We start from the raw sequence: 17,642 nt of genomic DNA on the forward strand, positions 1-17,642 counted from the left end.
TGATTGGGACTGTCTGTAGCTATGAATAATCCTTTTATATGCAGGAAATGCTTTTAAACCCTTGATTTCTGCCTACAATTTCAGGCCTCCTCTCTCATACTCCATTACATCTGAGTAGCATCATTTGTACACGAGTAGCTCAAGGATATCTGATCCTATTTTCAAGGCTCAGGTTCAGTTTACTTTCAGATATATTTGTAAGATGAAGGTTATGGATCATATATATGCTATTGTTATTGATACAAGCAAAAAAGCTTCCACTGTCTATATTGATCATGGCGTTATAAATCTTCTATTCAATTCTGTTAATCTTCTGCATATAAATTACAAATGTGTCCTTTCTCTTTCTTCTCTGCTTGACATAGGCCAGGATGAGTGACATAAAATGATCAGCTATGAAAATGTATTTCAAAGTACTCTGTCAGGAGATATTTATACTACAAGTGTGTGAGGCCGCCTATTGCATGCGATGAGTATTGCAGTTCGTCAAGAATTTTGTTATCATGTAATGATGTATTGAAGTTGTATTGTGAGAAAAGTGGAACCCTTAATGCTATTAACAAGCAGATATGGGGTTAATTTGGTGCTGCCTGTAGGAAATTAACTCAATTCCTCCCTGCAGCCTTTGTGTGATGCTAGTCATTACTCACAGGCTGGATAGTCAAGAGGTCTGAGGTCAAAAGCTAGGAAGGTACATTATAGACAGAGGGGTGAGACAAAGGCATAGTCAGATCACAGTCTGGGGTCAGAATTCCAAGAAGGTAGCAGATAATGACAAAAGGGATAGGCTAACGCAAGGTCAAAAGCAAATCCAAGGTCAAACTACAAAGATCAGAATACAAGACTAGGAGCAAAGAGCACACACACACCTCTTGAGCAAAGCTACAATTGTCAGGAATCTAAGGCAGAGAGCTGGCTAAATAGCCAGATAATTACTCTCAACATAAGAAACATGGATGTCGCCCTGGCCCTTTCACTCAAGATACTGACAGATCAGCATTCCCCAGCATCCGATTAGATGGCTAAGCTGTTCATCATCCTACTGACAACACAGCATGCTCCTGTCCTAGATTGGACTGCAGAAATGTCACTCACTGCGTCCTGACAAACGGATAGGTGGAATCGTGACACTCTGGATTTCAGTCATAGAGGTGGGCCGGCGCATCTTCAGTCACCACTCAGTGCACAGTTAGCGGCGGCTGTAACCACGCCTTGGCACTGACTGGCGGCTGGATCAGCATTAGACCCAGCTGTCAGTCATTGCCGGGACGTTGTCTTAGCCATCGCTCACTATGCATTATGTGTATATGCATTATGTGTATGCATTGGGCCCCTCTGACAGGGGCTTTATCTCATGTACAACAAAACCTTAAGTCATATTGATTCAGCATGCCTGATCCTTCTTTACCCTGACATCTGACATTGGAGGAAAGTCAGAACAACTCCAAACACATTAGTCAGCTGGTTCCCCCAAAACCAGCTGATTCCATTTAAGTTCATTTAATTTCTATAGCAACCTTAAAGGGAAGGTGTCATCAGGTTTTAAAGCGATTTGTCACTTGCTGGTCTGCATGCTGTTATTTTGATACAATCACTGTTTCTCTGCTGCGGACCTAGCAGTGCTCAGAATCCTGTATAACCTCACCCACACAACTTATTGGCAGCTTGCTGTGTATACTGCACACTGAGAGAAAGCTGCTAATCAGTGGTGGGAGCAGGTTTATACAGAGTAGTTGACTAGGAGGTATGAGACACCTAGTCCTGTAGTGATAATCTCCTGCTTATAAAACACTGATGTTATTGAAATATAACCAAGTAAGTGACAAATCACTGGAATCAGGCTCTCAGTTAGTATATCATGCTGCGCTCAGATTACATGGAAAAACCCGCAAGCAGATTCACTGGAAATCTGATGCACTGCCAGAACACTGCTTTGTTAGCCTGCAGGATGAAGTCCACAGCACTTCATTGGTGACAGTGGTGCATCTCACTGGTGAGGCCACCTCAAAGCTGCTGGACATCCATGCTACAAGCTGAGAGTTCAGGAGTCTAAACAATAGTTATATCCTAGGTTGTCTTCTAAGTTGCACTGGCTTTAATATTTGATATAGGAAATAGAATAGGGTATCAGTGAAAAGATGGACATGTCCTTTCTTAACAGATGGAGAAGAGCGCAAGACTTTTCTGAATAGTAAGTTTGAAGCAAGTCGGAAATTCTTTTCTCCAAGTGTTTTCCTTGGCTTTAAGTGTTGCTATGCTTACATACTATACTAATGAGCGCTATTTCTGGCTGCCAGGGTTTTTATTTAACTGTCTTCAAAATGTGGCTTCGGGAGGTGGTAGAATAGGTTAACAGTACAAGCTAGGTCACATTCTCAGAAAACGGAGAGGTACAACTGTCTTACGTTGAATACCAAGTCTAGATCATCTGAAATCCATTGCTACAAGGTGCATTAGTTGGCGACAAACGTTGCTATGCTTACAGCTCATGCTTACTAATGAAGGCTATTTCTGGCTGCCACCGTTGCTTCTTTACTGCTGTTAAAAAGGGGAGATGTAATGAGCAGATTTGGGTTTTTGTCTGATCACTTTAAACACAATTTTCTTAATTAAAGAAGGAAGCCATTACTCATTCCTTTATATATTGTAAATGTATTGTATTTAGTAGAGCGGGCCCCGAGGGATCATTGCTACCTGATCAATGGAGATCTGCTTTATTCTGTGATATCTCACCAATTTTTTTTTTTTCAAAGTTCACTTCTTTTAAAATAGGGCAATGGGAAATGTGCCAACATATTTCTCCGAAAACTGTAGCAAGAAGCTGAGCAATACATTTTGTTATGTGACATTTGGGCTGCTCATTTCTCTTGTGCCTTCCTACCGTAGGTAGAAAGTATTCAGATGACTGATACAATTTCTGAAAGTACATGATGTTAGGTCTCGTTTTTTTTTTCACTCTCTAATGAAATCCTTTATTCTTGAGTTTTTACAGATTTCAATTCATAGCCCACTGCTGTTCACCAGGAAGTATTTTAATGGTTTACCCTACAAAAGAAGGACTATTACATGTCTAAGTATAACCGGTCGTGAATACAATACATTAAGGGGCTTATCTACAGTATTTTTACACTGCTCATTTGCTGTATGACAGCTCATTGATTTAAGATATTAGAAACTGATCAATTTGGTAGACTAAAGTATTCTTATCAGCCTCACTAAATAAAATGTTTTTCCCATGGTTTTTAGGAAATGTTTATAATAAGTTGAAAAAATAAAATGCAGCAATATTCACTTCACCGCTCCCCGCTGCTTTTGTTCCTATGCTGCCTGGTTCCCCACCGGTCTCTAAATCCTGCTGCTGTACAGATATCCTGACATATGAATATGTGACCTTGCGTCCAGCTATTGGTTGTAGCAGTCACATTACCATGTGCTGTGACATTTCCAGAAATTAGAGACCACCAAGGAATTAGGCTGCATTTTTTTTAACCCATTTTGTAAAAAAATTTTGTTTGCTCAATGCTAATTAGAGTCCATTTAAACGCGCCGATGTTGGCCAATTAACAAGCGTCAATTGACTATACACAAGATTCATTTAATGACCTGTTTAAAAAGGTTGACAAATACTAGTGGCAACAGAAGAATGGTCCATACAATCATTGTGTCCCCATACAGCATCATGTTATTGTAAGGTCATCCCCCTGTTTATATTTTTTGCTCAGTCATAGGGTGATCGCATGTTGACCTGGACTGGGCAATCTTACTAACAATTCACAGATTTTTGGCCTACCTAAATTCTACTTTAATATTGTAAGGGAGGAATGTATAGACATTTACCTTTAATTTACCCACATGACTGAGGTTTGGTTTGGTCCTTTTTATGTTGGGGTTGCATTCACTGAGAAATCCGTACTCTATGGTCACACTCTGGATCTGTTTTGCCATTAATATCAACACAAAGTGAAAGATATTGTGACTTTGGTGAGTGTATGGTAGAGTTACACTTACAGCCCATGGGTAATAATTTCGAAGCTCGTCAAAGATTTGTTTGTTGAGCAAGATAAGATATTATTAAAGAAATGAAAACTTCTTGCTTCATTGTATCCACATAAGTGGTTAAATTATCCTTTAGAAGGGCAGTACTGAAAACTTCTGGGCCATATAATGCAAGATTTGCTACAACCCTCACCTGCCATATGCCATTTGGAATACTGATGTTTGTTTATAGGGCAAAGGGACCTTTAAGACCACCTTACACTTTGGAAAAAAATAGGCTGACGAACAATTATTCATTGATGGCCCCAGACACATCACAGACTACATTGTCTAATATGGGATATATTTTATCAATGATGGAATGATTTTGGACATCCATCGTCAATCATTGAATCATTCCTTTCACCGAGCCAGCTGACAATCATTTGATATTGTAGAAATTGGCCATTTTATATAACGTACAGGCTCCCTTAGGATCTCACTGGCTGCACTCACATACTTATGACCTTAATCGTTCATTGGATACAGATAAGTTCTCTTTAGTTTCCTAAGATTTAAGTTGCTTTAATAAATTATAATCAAATAGTGGTATCGGTAACACTGACGTACCTTCAACAACAATATAAAAAGTAAAGGAAATGGAGATATTAAACATGAAAACATTGATTTCTTTTATCTAACCACATTACATAGATAGCAAATATTTTCAGATCTTACAGAATATTTAGCAGGATTTAGCTTTGTAATATATTCCATGCCTTTCTGCTCAAGAGATTTACTCGCAGGTGTTTTCTTTGTACACACTCCATTTGACCAATGTAAATGTACATTTTCCTAATGAGAATCTATGATGCGGTACTTACGGGAAATGTCAGAACTATAGTTTATGTTTTTTATTGAGTCTCACACTGCATGGGAATAAGCTGTTTGATTATGCAATGTGAATATGATAATACTACACCATAATGAGTTTTCATCAAATGAGCTTTTACCTTATAGAGTTGGATATATTATAGATGAAAACTCACTCTTGGAAAAATGAATGTAGTAGTAGTTTTTTTGGAAAATTTACTAAAGCCATTGCTTATTGATTTTACGCCAATGTGTAGACTTCATTCTACATGGATGTACCTGTAGCAAAAATAAACATCATTGTACTACATCAATTTGTAGTATTTTTATCCTAAAATCTAACCCACAAGATTAGACATGCATTAGAACCATTTCATAGTTTTTCCCATTAGTAGCTCCCCAACATGGGGGCAATACAGAAAGAAAGAGGGCATACAGCGGGTGAAATAAATATCGAACACGTCACCAATTTTCGAAGTAAATATATTTCTAAAGGTGGAATTGACATGAAATTCACACCAGATATTGAAACAACCCATCTAATGCACACAGGAAAAGAAATGAAACTATAGCTATCCATAAATTAAGTTATGTGTAATAATGAGATTGACACAGGGAAAAAGTATTGAACACATGAAGAAAGAGAGGTGAAATCTATCAATAATTAGAAAGCAATCCTGTTTAGTGACAAATATTATCAGCTGGTTCAACTGTTGGCCTATACAAATGTGTCTCATTACTAAGGTTTCCACGTAAGAAACATCTCATGATGGCTAAAACCAGTGAGCTGTTTCAAGACCTTTGCAACCTTATTGTTTCAAAACGTACTGATGGCATTGGTTACTGAAGGTGCCAGTGAGCTCTCTTGAGGCCTTATTGCCGCTGTACATTGTGACTGGAAAAGTGTTAAAAAATAAATAAATGGTACACCCTAGTGTTAATATTGTCCAAGTGTGATTAGAAATGAGTTTCGAGTTTGTAACAGAATTTTCTACCGTGTGTCAAAATTTCATGCAATTTATCATGGTACAGGAGCCGAGTAAGTTTGTGCATTGTCGACATATTATTTACTTCCCGGATACATGCAGCAAAATAGGGCATAGTAGGATTCTTCCACCTAGATAACATAACCTTTCTGACTTCATAAAGCAAGCTACATGTGTCAGTACTAGCAGGGATTTCGTCCTAGAGCCCGAAAAGTTTTATATTGACTAATTCTTAGGGCTCCCAGGTAAGATCAATAAGTTCCATAATATCACACCAGTAGTCCTGTAATCAAATGCAAAACTGTTCCAATGGTCAAAAGACATTACTTGCATTTTGCCATTCTACTGTACCCATTGTGAAAAGTCAAAAAAGAAAAAATTCACCTGTGTTGCCCTATCTTGTAGTAACATAAGAGGGGTCCAGAACTATCAAGCTTATCAGTGTTAGGTACATAATATTTCCATTCCTGAAGGACTTTCCAACATATTGTGTCAAGTGTGTATAAAAACTATGGATTGTTTTTTTAAATGAAGCCATAAAAATGTATATACTGGACACTCCTAAAATAGTGGTCAATAGAAATTTCAGGCATTTATCGAGGTGATCTGCCTATTGTATAAAGTCTAGAAATTATATAATAAATCTTACGGAAAATTTTCACCTTTATTACCCTTATTTGGAGTAATAGTAAAGGATGACCAGATCTCAATGAAGTGTATCAGTGTCTGTGTTAGGGACATCAACTTTCCATTCCTGAAGGGCTTTTTCCTTTAGAGAAGAAACATATTGTGTGAAGTGTCTATAAAAAGTATAGAGCATTTTTTTTACACGGCCATAAAATTGTATATATTGTAGTATTCTTGTTGCAGAGCCTGAGGGGCTGTTGCATTGCACAGACATTCACAAAGTACTAAAGATTGGCCCTCCAATGAACATACGACAACAGTTTTTCGTAGAGTGTACCTTTATGATTCCTATAAAAAAGCAGTGTAAACCTATCCTTGTAAGTTGCTTTTACATTTACTACATCTTTACCACTATAGTTTATCAGCCAATTTTATTAGCCTTTAAGGTGCTAGGAATAAGGGCAATACTCTTTTATAGTAATTTTACTAGGTAATGGTTTTATTCATTTTATAACAGTGCTATACTTTGGGTTTTTTTGTAATGTTGTTTTGTTTCTGATATGCAAATGAGTAAGTATCGTCTTTTTTTTCCGTTGTGCATGGTTTCCCCTTATTTCCATTTTCATTCAGCATGGTTACTTTTAAAATGTAAAAATGACTTGCAAATGTTCTGTCTGTTTACAGTATCAAATCTGCTATTCACAAAAGATTTAATAATTCATAAGTAGCAGTTCACTCTCGCTGTTGTTTTCTGCTGCCTTTGCCTATGTGAAATCCTTTGACACGTTTTAATTTAGAGCTCTGTTGACATGAAAATGGTGGGGCTCTCTTCACCTTTGTGATTGTTTTTTGCTTTTTTTGCTGGGAGATGACCACAGACATAATATAATGTATGTTAATAAGTCATATAAGTTATTGGCATACTGTTTTACTATACATATAATGCATACTCTTCAATTCACACCTGCTATTTTAATGGTTTTCCTGGCTGTCAATCATTGTCAAGGTTTGTGCCTTTTTTTTGCTTTTTGCCACTTTCTAAAGGGTTGAGAAAAGTGGGCAAGATTAAGTGGAAGGCGGTAGAGACACAGTCAATCTGACAAATTTATTGCAAGTAGTTAAGAAGTTTTAGCACAAATATGTGCCTGCTCAGAGTAGGCGTAGTACCGAATTCTAAATCAAGGTTTTTGTGATAAGAAGAGGGTGCTCACACTGCTGTGCACCCAGTCTTTCTCATCTAATACTTAAGGTACAAGGGGTGCTAAGGTATGAAGAGGGTGCTCACACTGCTGTGCACCCAGACTTTCTCATCTAATACTAAAGGTACAAGGGGTGCTAAGGTATGAAGAGGGTGCTCACACTGCAGTCCACCCTGTCTTTCTGATTTAATACTACAGATCCAGGGGTGTTGAAGTAAGAATAGGCTGCTCACATTGCTGTCCACACAGTCATTCTGAGCTAATACTAGAGATACAAGGGTGCCGAGGTAAGAAGAGGCTGCTCACATTGCTGTCCAGCATGCCTTTTTGATCTAATAATGTGATACCAGAAGAGCTGAGGTAAGAGGAATCTGCTCACACTGCATCCCACCCTGTATTTCTGATCTAATACTGCAGATACCAGTAGTGCTGAGGTAAGAAGAGGCTGCTCACACTGCTGTCTACTCTGTCTTTGTGAACTAATACTGGACACACCAGTGTTATTGAATTAAGAAGAGACTACTAACACTTCTGTACACCCTCTTTTTCTGATATAATACTGCAAATGCCAGAGGTTGTGAGATATGAAGAGGCTACTCACACCACTGTCCGTCCTGTCATTCTCATTCTTAAAGAAAATTTGTTACCAAAGTGTTTCCACCTTGAGAACTGTAAATCCATAAGAGATGAAGCTTGGTCTAAAAACCTTCTGAAGTGCCTGATTTACCTATCTGCCAAATTTTAGAGCAGATTGATCCAGCCATTTGGCAGTAAATTAATATTTGTGCTTGTGTTCTATTTTTTTTGGGGGGGCGGGATGAATGTCTCGAGAATGAAAAGTCCGAGGGAGCCAAAGTCCAGTGTCAAACATTCTGAAGTGCCTAATTTACTAATACGTATATATATATTTATATATATGTATATGTACCGTATTTTTCGGACTATAAGACCCACCAGACCGTAAGATGCACCTAGGTTTTAGAGGAGGAAAATAGAAAAAAAAGTAAGCAAAAAATGTGTTCACGATGCACTTTTAAGGGGGAGGGGGTCTTCTGCTGACACTGGTATAGAAGTAATGTCCCCCAATTCTGTCAATATCCCCCATCCTGGCATATATACCCCCCTTCCTATTATGCGTGGCCCCCATCCGCATCCTGGTATGCCTGGCATCCCTCCATCCTGATATGCATAGAACCCCTCCATCCTGGTATGCATGGCACCCCTCATCCTTATCCTGGTATGCATGGCACCCCTCATTCCTATCCTGGTAGGCATGGCAGCCCTCATCCCCGTCCTGGTATGCATGGTACCCCCTCATCCCTATCCTGGTGTGCATGGCACCCCTAATCCCTATCCTGATATGCATGGCACCCCTAATCCCTATCCTGGTATGCATGGCACCCCTCATCCCTATCCTGGTATGCATGGTACCCCTCATCCCTATCCTGGTATGCATGGCACCCCTCATCCCTATCCTGGTATGCATGGCACAGCAATCCCCATCCTGGTATGCATGGCACCCCTCATCCCTATCCTGGTATGCATGGCACCCCTCATCCCTGAACTGGTATGCATTGAACCCCTCAGTCCTGACCTAGAATGCATGGCACCCCTCATCCCTGTCCTGGTATGCATGGCACCCCTCATCCCTGTCCTGGTATGCATGGCACTCCTCATCCCTGTCCTGGTATGCATGGCACCCCGCATCCCTATCCTGGTTTGCATGGCACCCCTAATCCCTATCCTGGTATGATTGGCACCCATAATCCCTCCTGGTATGCATGACATCCCTCATCCTTATCCTGATATCCATGGCTCCCTCATCCTTATCCTGGTATGTATGATCCCCCTCATCCTTATCCTGGTGTGCATGGCCCCCTCATCCTTATCCTGGTATATATGTCCCCCACATCCTTATCCTGGTATGTATGGCCCCCTCATTCTTATCCTAGTATGTATGGACCCCCTAATTCCCATCATGCTGCACATAAAAAAACACTCCTACTCACCTTTCTTCTCTCCTCCAGTGCTGTGTCCTGTCTGCCCACACTGATCTCGCCATGTGAGCCACGCATGTTGTCACTACCATGCGCGGTCACAAGGAGAGATCAGCTTCCAGAAGTCACTGCTCCCCACGCTGGGACTGTGTGCGCTGGCAGCAGTGACTTCATGCTCCTTAATAGCGGCACACAATGTAGCCGCAGCGTGGCTCCTGCAGCAGCCGGGCGATCGCGTGTGCCCACTATTAAAGGGCATGAATATTGACTCCCTCCCCACGCCCATGGGCGTGGAGAGAGGATGAATATTCATGCCCTTTAACAGCGGGCACAGGTGATTCCGGTAGCAGCAGGAGCCGTGCTGCGGCTACACTGTGTGTCGCTATTAAGGAGCATGGGGAGTTGTGAATATTCATTTTCTTTAGCAGCGGGGACAGTGTAGGATGCAACAGGCGGCTGCTGCCTCCTGTGCCCCGTTCCTCCACTGCTACCGCTTCCCCCACACCCCACAGAGCATATATATATACCCCCCCAACATTCGGACTATAGGACGCACCCCCAATTTTCCTCCACAATTTTGGAGGAAAAAAGTGTGTCTTATAGTCTGAAAAATAGAGTATATATATATACTATATATATATATATATATATATATATATATATATATGTGTGTGTCAGTTCTTATAGCTGAATATAATACCGTGTCAGACAGCTGTGATGCTGTGATGGCTTTCCACTAGGCTATACTCTTAAACCACTGAATCCAAAAGAGGATCGACATTAATTTCAGCTGGATTCTGATCTCTCGAATCAACAGCTGTAGAGCCTAGATAAGTGGAATGAAACATGGATATTCAGTTTCTGAGTCTGAACATCATTCTTTGCTCTGCATCCAGTAATTGCCTTATCTCCATAAAGTCTTTGCAGTCAAGTAAAAGGCTAAAATCTGCGTAAAGATTATTACAGTACCTTATCATATTAGAGCCTTTAGGAAAAAAGAAATGGCTTAATAGACATGCATGCTGACACATAAGCTGTATTATAAAATTAATGTAAGTCTTGTTTGCTGTATAATTCATAAAACTTCACAAGTTATGCCATTGTATTCCATCAGGAAAATAAACAGGAGATAATCCCCAAATCATCTGATCTGATTTTGACAGTTCTCACATGGAATCCATAGCATTGTAGGTAGCTGATAAAATAAATATTTGTAATAATTATATGGTTGTTGCTTTGGAATTTATAAAGACATGTTTTGAGTCCTGGGAATATTAATATTTGGGGTGCTATGTGTAACATTTGCAGTTTTAAAAAAGCATCAATCACATTTTATATTACCATTCTTAAAGAAAATTTGTAACCAAGATCTTGCCACCTAGTCTGAGTGTAGTAAAATGTGCTAATTCCAGCAATGTATCACTTTACTAGGCTGCTTGCTGTAGTTTTGATAAAATCACTGTTTTATTAGCAGGAGATTATCACTAGAGGACTAGTAAACCTGTTGCCATATAGTCCTCCATATTCATGAGCTCTGAATAACCCCGCCCCCACATTGTCAGCTTTCTGCCTACGCACAGTGTACACTGAAATCTGCCAATCAGTGGTGTGGCCGGGGTTATACAGAGCTCAGCATTCAGAGAACTGTCAGATCTGCATCGGATAAAACAGTGATTTTATCAAAACTACAGCAAGCAGCCCAGTAAGTGACACATCACTGGAATCAGAGACCCTACATCATACTGTTCTCAGATGGGGTAGCAAAAATGTTGATGACAGATTCCGTCTAAAGGGAATATTTCTTTTTTTTCTGCATCAGTGTTATTAAGTACATGTAAGTTTGTAGAAAATAAATATTGTTTATTTCATAGTTCTAAGGTAAAAACAAAATCCAAGTCCTATAACCTAACCTCTCCTTTTTAATGTTGGCTGTCATCATGAGTTATTCTAAAGGACATACCTGGTGTATAGAAGATACGACACGATGCATGTTCTTTATGGTAGCTATTATCCCCATGTGCTAATTGACGTAGAAATGTCATAGACTAAAAACTTCCATACAAACCAACCAATTTAAGTGGGACCTCATGATAGTCCTTTATATGGAGTTAATTCAATCTCTAAGAAGTAATGGTATATGGCCCCTACATTTGCAAGATGATCATTGGACTTTCCACAATTCGCTTTTTCATCATTGATGCAACAATATCCAAAAGGAATATCTTTTCCAGGATTAAAGTCCAATTCTAGTTAGCACATTATAGGTGTTTTCCCACTAAATGTATTTAACTACCAACCATCCACAGGGTAGGTGATACATTTATAATCGTGTGGGATCTGACCATTGACATCCCCACTAGATCTGAGAACTTCCCAAAGTGTCCTTTAAATATCTAATGGTAGATATGGATGCATGACCACGCGCCATCCAGGGCAGTGCTGCGAGTAATGCCATTTTAGGGAAAAATAAAATCAAACCCTTTTTCATAATCTATTACATCCCACTTAAGCTGATCTCTTTACTCAAGTTTCTTAATGACTTTTTCCAGCAACTTCCAGTTATCACCTGTAGTCGCGGTTATGCCTCTTAAAATGTGATGATGATGAATGCAAAAAAAAATAAAAACTGTCATTAAAGGGGTATTCCCATCTCCAAGATCCTATCCCAATATATAGTAGGTGTAATAATAATAATATTAGCAAATGCCTCCTATTAGAAATGTAATATAGTATTTTTGATTCGCTATCTCTTTCCTCATGTGCAGGCATCACAGGACCTTAGGTATCCATGGTTACGACCACTAGCAGCTAGCTAACTGTCACTTTATCAATGGTCGTAACCATGGATACCCAAGGTCCTGCAATGCCTGCACATGAGGAAAGAGACATAGTCAATCAAAAAAACTGTACAACATATCTAATTGGAGGTATTTGCTAATATTATTATTATTATTACACCTACTACATATTGGGATAGGATCTTTGAGATGGGAATACCCCTTTAAGGCTAAATCAGGCCTAATCAAAGGGTTAACTTAACATAAATGATTAAAGTATTTTCATTCAACAACATAACATATTGTTCACACATTACACCCATATCTGATTTGTTATCATCCGTAAAATAAAATCTTCAGCTAATTATCTTATATCTGTCAATGTTTCTTTCCCAGGACAAGAATATTCTCTATAAAATGTAACTTTCCATTATTTTACAAAAGCCGTACGAAGCCCATGCATTTTTTATTTATTCCAGTGTCACTGTCTAGGTGTTATCATTGGTTTTGTTGCTTGGCAACAGGATGAGGTTTTCATTTATTCCTTTGTTTGCAATCTTAAGCACATGTTTCTCGCTGCATGGGAAATAGTTTTAATCTAGGATCAAAATGCTAAATATTCTCAGCCCTAGTAATTTTGGTATTTTATTTGGATTTAATTGAATATCTGGATTCCTATGTCAAATGCATGGAATATATAATGAGGAATGTATTCATAAGGGCACAATGGCATAACAAAAAGCATAGCGAGGGGTGAGGAGAAAAGACTTTAAGATCACATTTCATAGATATAAAAGTTTTTGTTAACATGGAAACCTATTGGTGACAGATGGCTGAGGGATGGGATCCATCAGAGGCATCCATCAAAGAAATTCATATGCTTTCGTATACTTTTTGTAAGCCTTTGGGTGATGGATCGATGGCCGCTGGATCGTATCCGTCGAAGCATCCCACAGACTTTTTTATTCATTTTTGTTCAACATCTTGCAACATACAACTAGGGATACAGAATTGAGGTTGATATCTGTAGGCTTCCTATTATTATGAAATATATATATGTATATATCACTAAAATATCAATAGGATGAGTAGAGTATATACAATTGATGCAAAAGGAGCCCCGACCAAGTATTGAGTGCATTTACTGAACATACATTTCAGTAGGCAAACACTTCAGATTTTAAAAACATTTTTCAAGCTGTTGTTATAAAGTATTCTAATTTACTAAGATAATGACTTTTGTGTTTTCATTGGCTGTAAGCCATAATCATCAACATTAACAGAAATAAACACTTGAAATAGATCCCTCTGTCTGTAAAGTCTCTATATAATATATGAGTTTCACTTTTCGTATTGAAGATCTGAAATAAGTTTACTTTTTGATGATATTCTAATTTAGTGAGAAGCACTTGTATATATAAATAAATATATATATACATATTTACATATATAGAGTACAGACCAAAAGTTTGGACACACCTTCTCATTTAAAGATTTTTCTGTATTTTCATGACTATGAAAATTGTACATTCATCTGAGGCATCAAAACTATGAATTAACACATGTTGAATTATATACTTAACAAAAAAGTGTGAAACAACTGAAAATATGTCTTATATTCTAGGTTCTTCAAAGTAGCCACCTTTTGCTTTGATGACTGCTTTGCACACTCTTGGCATTCTCTTGATGAGCTTCAAGAGGTAGCCACCGGAAATGGTTTTCACTTCACAGGTGTGCCCTGTCAGGTTTAATAAGTGGGATTTCTTGCCTTATAAATGGGGTTGGGACCATCAGTTGTGTTGTGCAGAAGTCTGGTGGATACACAGCTTATAGTCCTACTGAATAGACTGTTAGAATTTGTATTATGGCAAGAAAAAAGCAGCAAAGTAAAGAAAAACAAGTGGCCATCATTACTTTAAGAAATGAAGGACAGTCAGTCTGAAAAATTGGGCAAACTTTGAAAGTGTCCCCAAGTGCAGTTGCAAAAACCATCAAGCGCTACAAGGAAACTGGCTCACATGAGGACCGCCCCAGGAAAGGAAGACCAAGAGTCACCTCTGCTTCTGAGGATAAGTTTATCCGAGTCACCAGCCTCAAAAATCGCAGGTTAACACCAGCTCAGATTAGAGTCCAGGTTAATGCCACACAGAGTTCTAGCAGCAGACACATCTCTTCAACAACTGTTAAGAGGAGATTTTGTGCAGCAGGCCTTCATGGTAAAATAGCTACTAGGAAACCACTGCTAAGGACAGGCAGTTCCTTGGGCTAAAGAACACTAGGAATGGACATTAGACCAGTGGAAATGTATGCTTTGGTCTGATGAGTCCAAATTTGAGATCTTTGGTTCCAACCACCGTGTCTTTGTGCGACACAGAAAAGGTGAACGGATGGACTCTACATGCCTGGCTCCCACCGTGAAGCATGGAGGAGGAGGTGTGATGTTGTGGGGGTGCTTTGCTGGTGACACTGTTGGGGATTTATTCAAAATTGAAGGCATACTGAACCAGCATGGCTACCACAGCATCTTGCAGCGGCATGCTATTCCATCTGGTTTGCATTTAGTTGGACCATCATTTATTTTTTCAACAGGACAATGACCCCAAACACACCTCCAGGCTGTGTAAGGGCTATTTGACCAAGTAGGGGAGTGATGGGGTGCTATGCCAGATGACCTGGCCTCCACAGTCACCAGACATGAACCCAATCGAGATGGTTTGGGGTGAGCTGGACCGCAGAGTGAAGGCAAAAGGGCCAACAAGTGCTAAGCATCTCTGGGAACTCCTTCAAGATTGTTGGAAGACCATTTCCGGTGACTACCTCTTGAAGCTCATCAAGAGAATGCCAAGAGTGTGCAAAGCAGTCATCAAAGCAAAAGGTGGCTACTTTGAGGAACCTAGAATATAAGACATATTTTTAGTTGTTTCACACTTTTTTGTTAAGTTTATAATTCCACATGTGTTAATTCATAGTTTTGATGCCTTCAGTGTGAATGTACAATTTTCAAAGTCATGAAAATACAGAAAAATCTTTAAATGAGAAGGTGTGTCCAAACTTTTGGTCTGTACTGTATATATATATATACTTATTCATTTTATTGATATTTTAGTCATATGGACGTAATCTGACTATATAGTGGATAGATCCAATTCCATATTTGTTAATTTCAGGGAAAAGGCACCAAAAAAGTTGAGAGAAATGAGGGTCTGGGATCTATATTAAGGAGATTGTGAAGTTTGTTATTAAAGGAGTTGTCCACTACTTGGACACCCCTTCTTGATCAAAATGTTTGGCCCCAATAAAATAAAAAAGCCCATACTCAACTCCTGTGTTGGCGCCATTCCAGCGATGTCAGCACTCGTGGTCTTGGAGCTCTTGTCCGGTTGTTATGACACGTGACCCCAGCGGGCAATCAATGCCGGTGTCACTGTCTCTGCCTTCGAACAAATCGAACATAAAGAGAAAGTCCGGGATGCGGCTGCTCTCTGACTTCTTCTTCATGTTCAATTCGACAGGAGGTGTGGACAGTGACGCCAGCACTGATTGCGCACCGGGGTCACAACAACAGCACAGGAGCCCCGGGGAGAGCGAATACCAACAACACTGGAATACCGTATGGCACAATCGGATGGTGTGGGTGAACATGATGTTGTTGATTATTACTGAAAATGTCTCATTGTCAAATGTATTTCTTAAAGAGGTTGTCCAGCCTTAGGGTAGAAGTCTGTGGTCACTCTATGTGACAGCAGACTTGCGAATCCCCATAGTGCTCGCACTGCACGTATGAGCATTCCCTAGTGCCGGTGTCAGGACTAGGCAATTATGTGATTGCAAGTATGCGATTTTCATTCTTCCGGTCACATTCCGACTAGTCGTGTCCAACCTCACTCAATACACTTGCATTGAGCGAGGTCGCATCCATTTAGTCTGCATGTAACCGCATGTATGCAAATCACATTCTTGCAGTCACCCACCCACAGCTTTTGGCACTGGCATCGGAGAATCCTCACAGCATGCATGGTGCACACTGTGAGGATTCACAAGTCTGCGGTCATGTAGAGTGACTTCTGGCTTGTACCATAAGTCCGGACAACCCCTTTAAAAACCATTATGTTTTTGTATGTAACACTAAACAATACTGTAATAGTGACTTCAATACTTGTTAAGGTTCTATGTAACTCGCCTAGATATCTCCTATGAGTGCTCTTTGTTAGTTTTATTTCTGATTTTATATTCTAAAAGCAAAAATTAAAAGCTTGATCCATAACTGCCTTTTCTTCCTAAATATATTTTAAACCTGAATATGTTCTAATAACGATTTAAAATGTAAAATGCTTGATGATTGTATACTGAATATAAGCCGTGACACTGCATCAGTATTAATACCTACTTAGGATTAATTAGATTAGGTTTCTCAAATGATACATTTTAATGGGTTATGCTTGTAACCAAATGTGAAGATTTTCAAAGGTCTAGCTTAATTGAAAATCAAGGGATTAAAGCACCACCCGCGTAGCGCGTACAATTTATAACGTTACATGATAGAATGCACAATTATTTATGTGCCCAATGTTATTCTATCAGTACGTGAAAGTAGCCCATGGGGTTCTTGAGCAACTTAAGATGCAGTTTTGATTATTGATACATTTGTCTTGAGAATTATCAGGTGCTTTTAAAGAGAAATTTCTGGCAGGTTGTAAAGGTCACTTATGCACTGGAATAAATGAGGATAAAGTGAAGTTTTATAATGTCATGTACAAGTTTTATGGCAATGCTTTTAAGCTTACAGTCAGTTTGGAGGAATTCTAGTGATCTTTTCATAGTCGCAGTCATTTACATTGAAGCATTATGCATGTTCTGAGAACAGAAGATATGTAAGATAAAGTAGACAGGTGGACATTGTTCTTGACTTTCTGACCTAAATCCATAGTCGAATGCTATGGACAGCCTGTCCGCGGCCTAAAATGGCTGTTTCCACATGAGGTTGCCATCAGATTGGTAAAACAACTGGCCTTGCAAGTAGTCACATTAAGAGGCAAATAGCAGTAAAAATAAAACTTACTTTAAGTCAAACCCAGAAATGGATCCAGCAAGAAGAAGTATAAATCCTACATTTTTTATTCCCAATTCAATCCTTTCTTGGATTTATCTTAAATGCACTAAACCAAACACTACAATGTAACAAAGGATACCTAGACTTGATGTGCAAAA

At 39.2% G+C, this 17,642-nt stretch overlaps 1 protein-coding gene across 3 annotated transcripts in view; it reads left to right on the forward strand.

The window, feature by feature from the left end:
* KCND3 (potassium voltage-gated channel subfamily D member 3) overlaps positions 1-17,642 on the forward strand; it is a 647,462-nt gene that overhangs the window by 94,738 nt on the left and 535,082 nt on the right. The window lies entirely within an intron of this gene.

The sequence above is a fragment of the Phyllobates terribilis genome, unplaced genomic scaffold (genome assembly GCF_046119375.1).
Source record: "Phyllobates terribilis strain yellow unplaced genomic scaffold, ASM4611937v1 Scaffold_2__4_contigs__length_985480577, whole genome shotgun sequence".
In the NCBI taxonomy this organism is placed as follows: Eukaryota; Metazoa; Chordata; class Amphibia; order Anura; family Dendrobatidae; genus Phyllobates; species Phyllobates terribilis.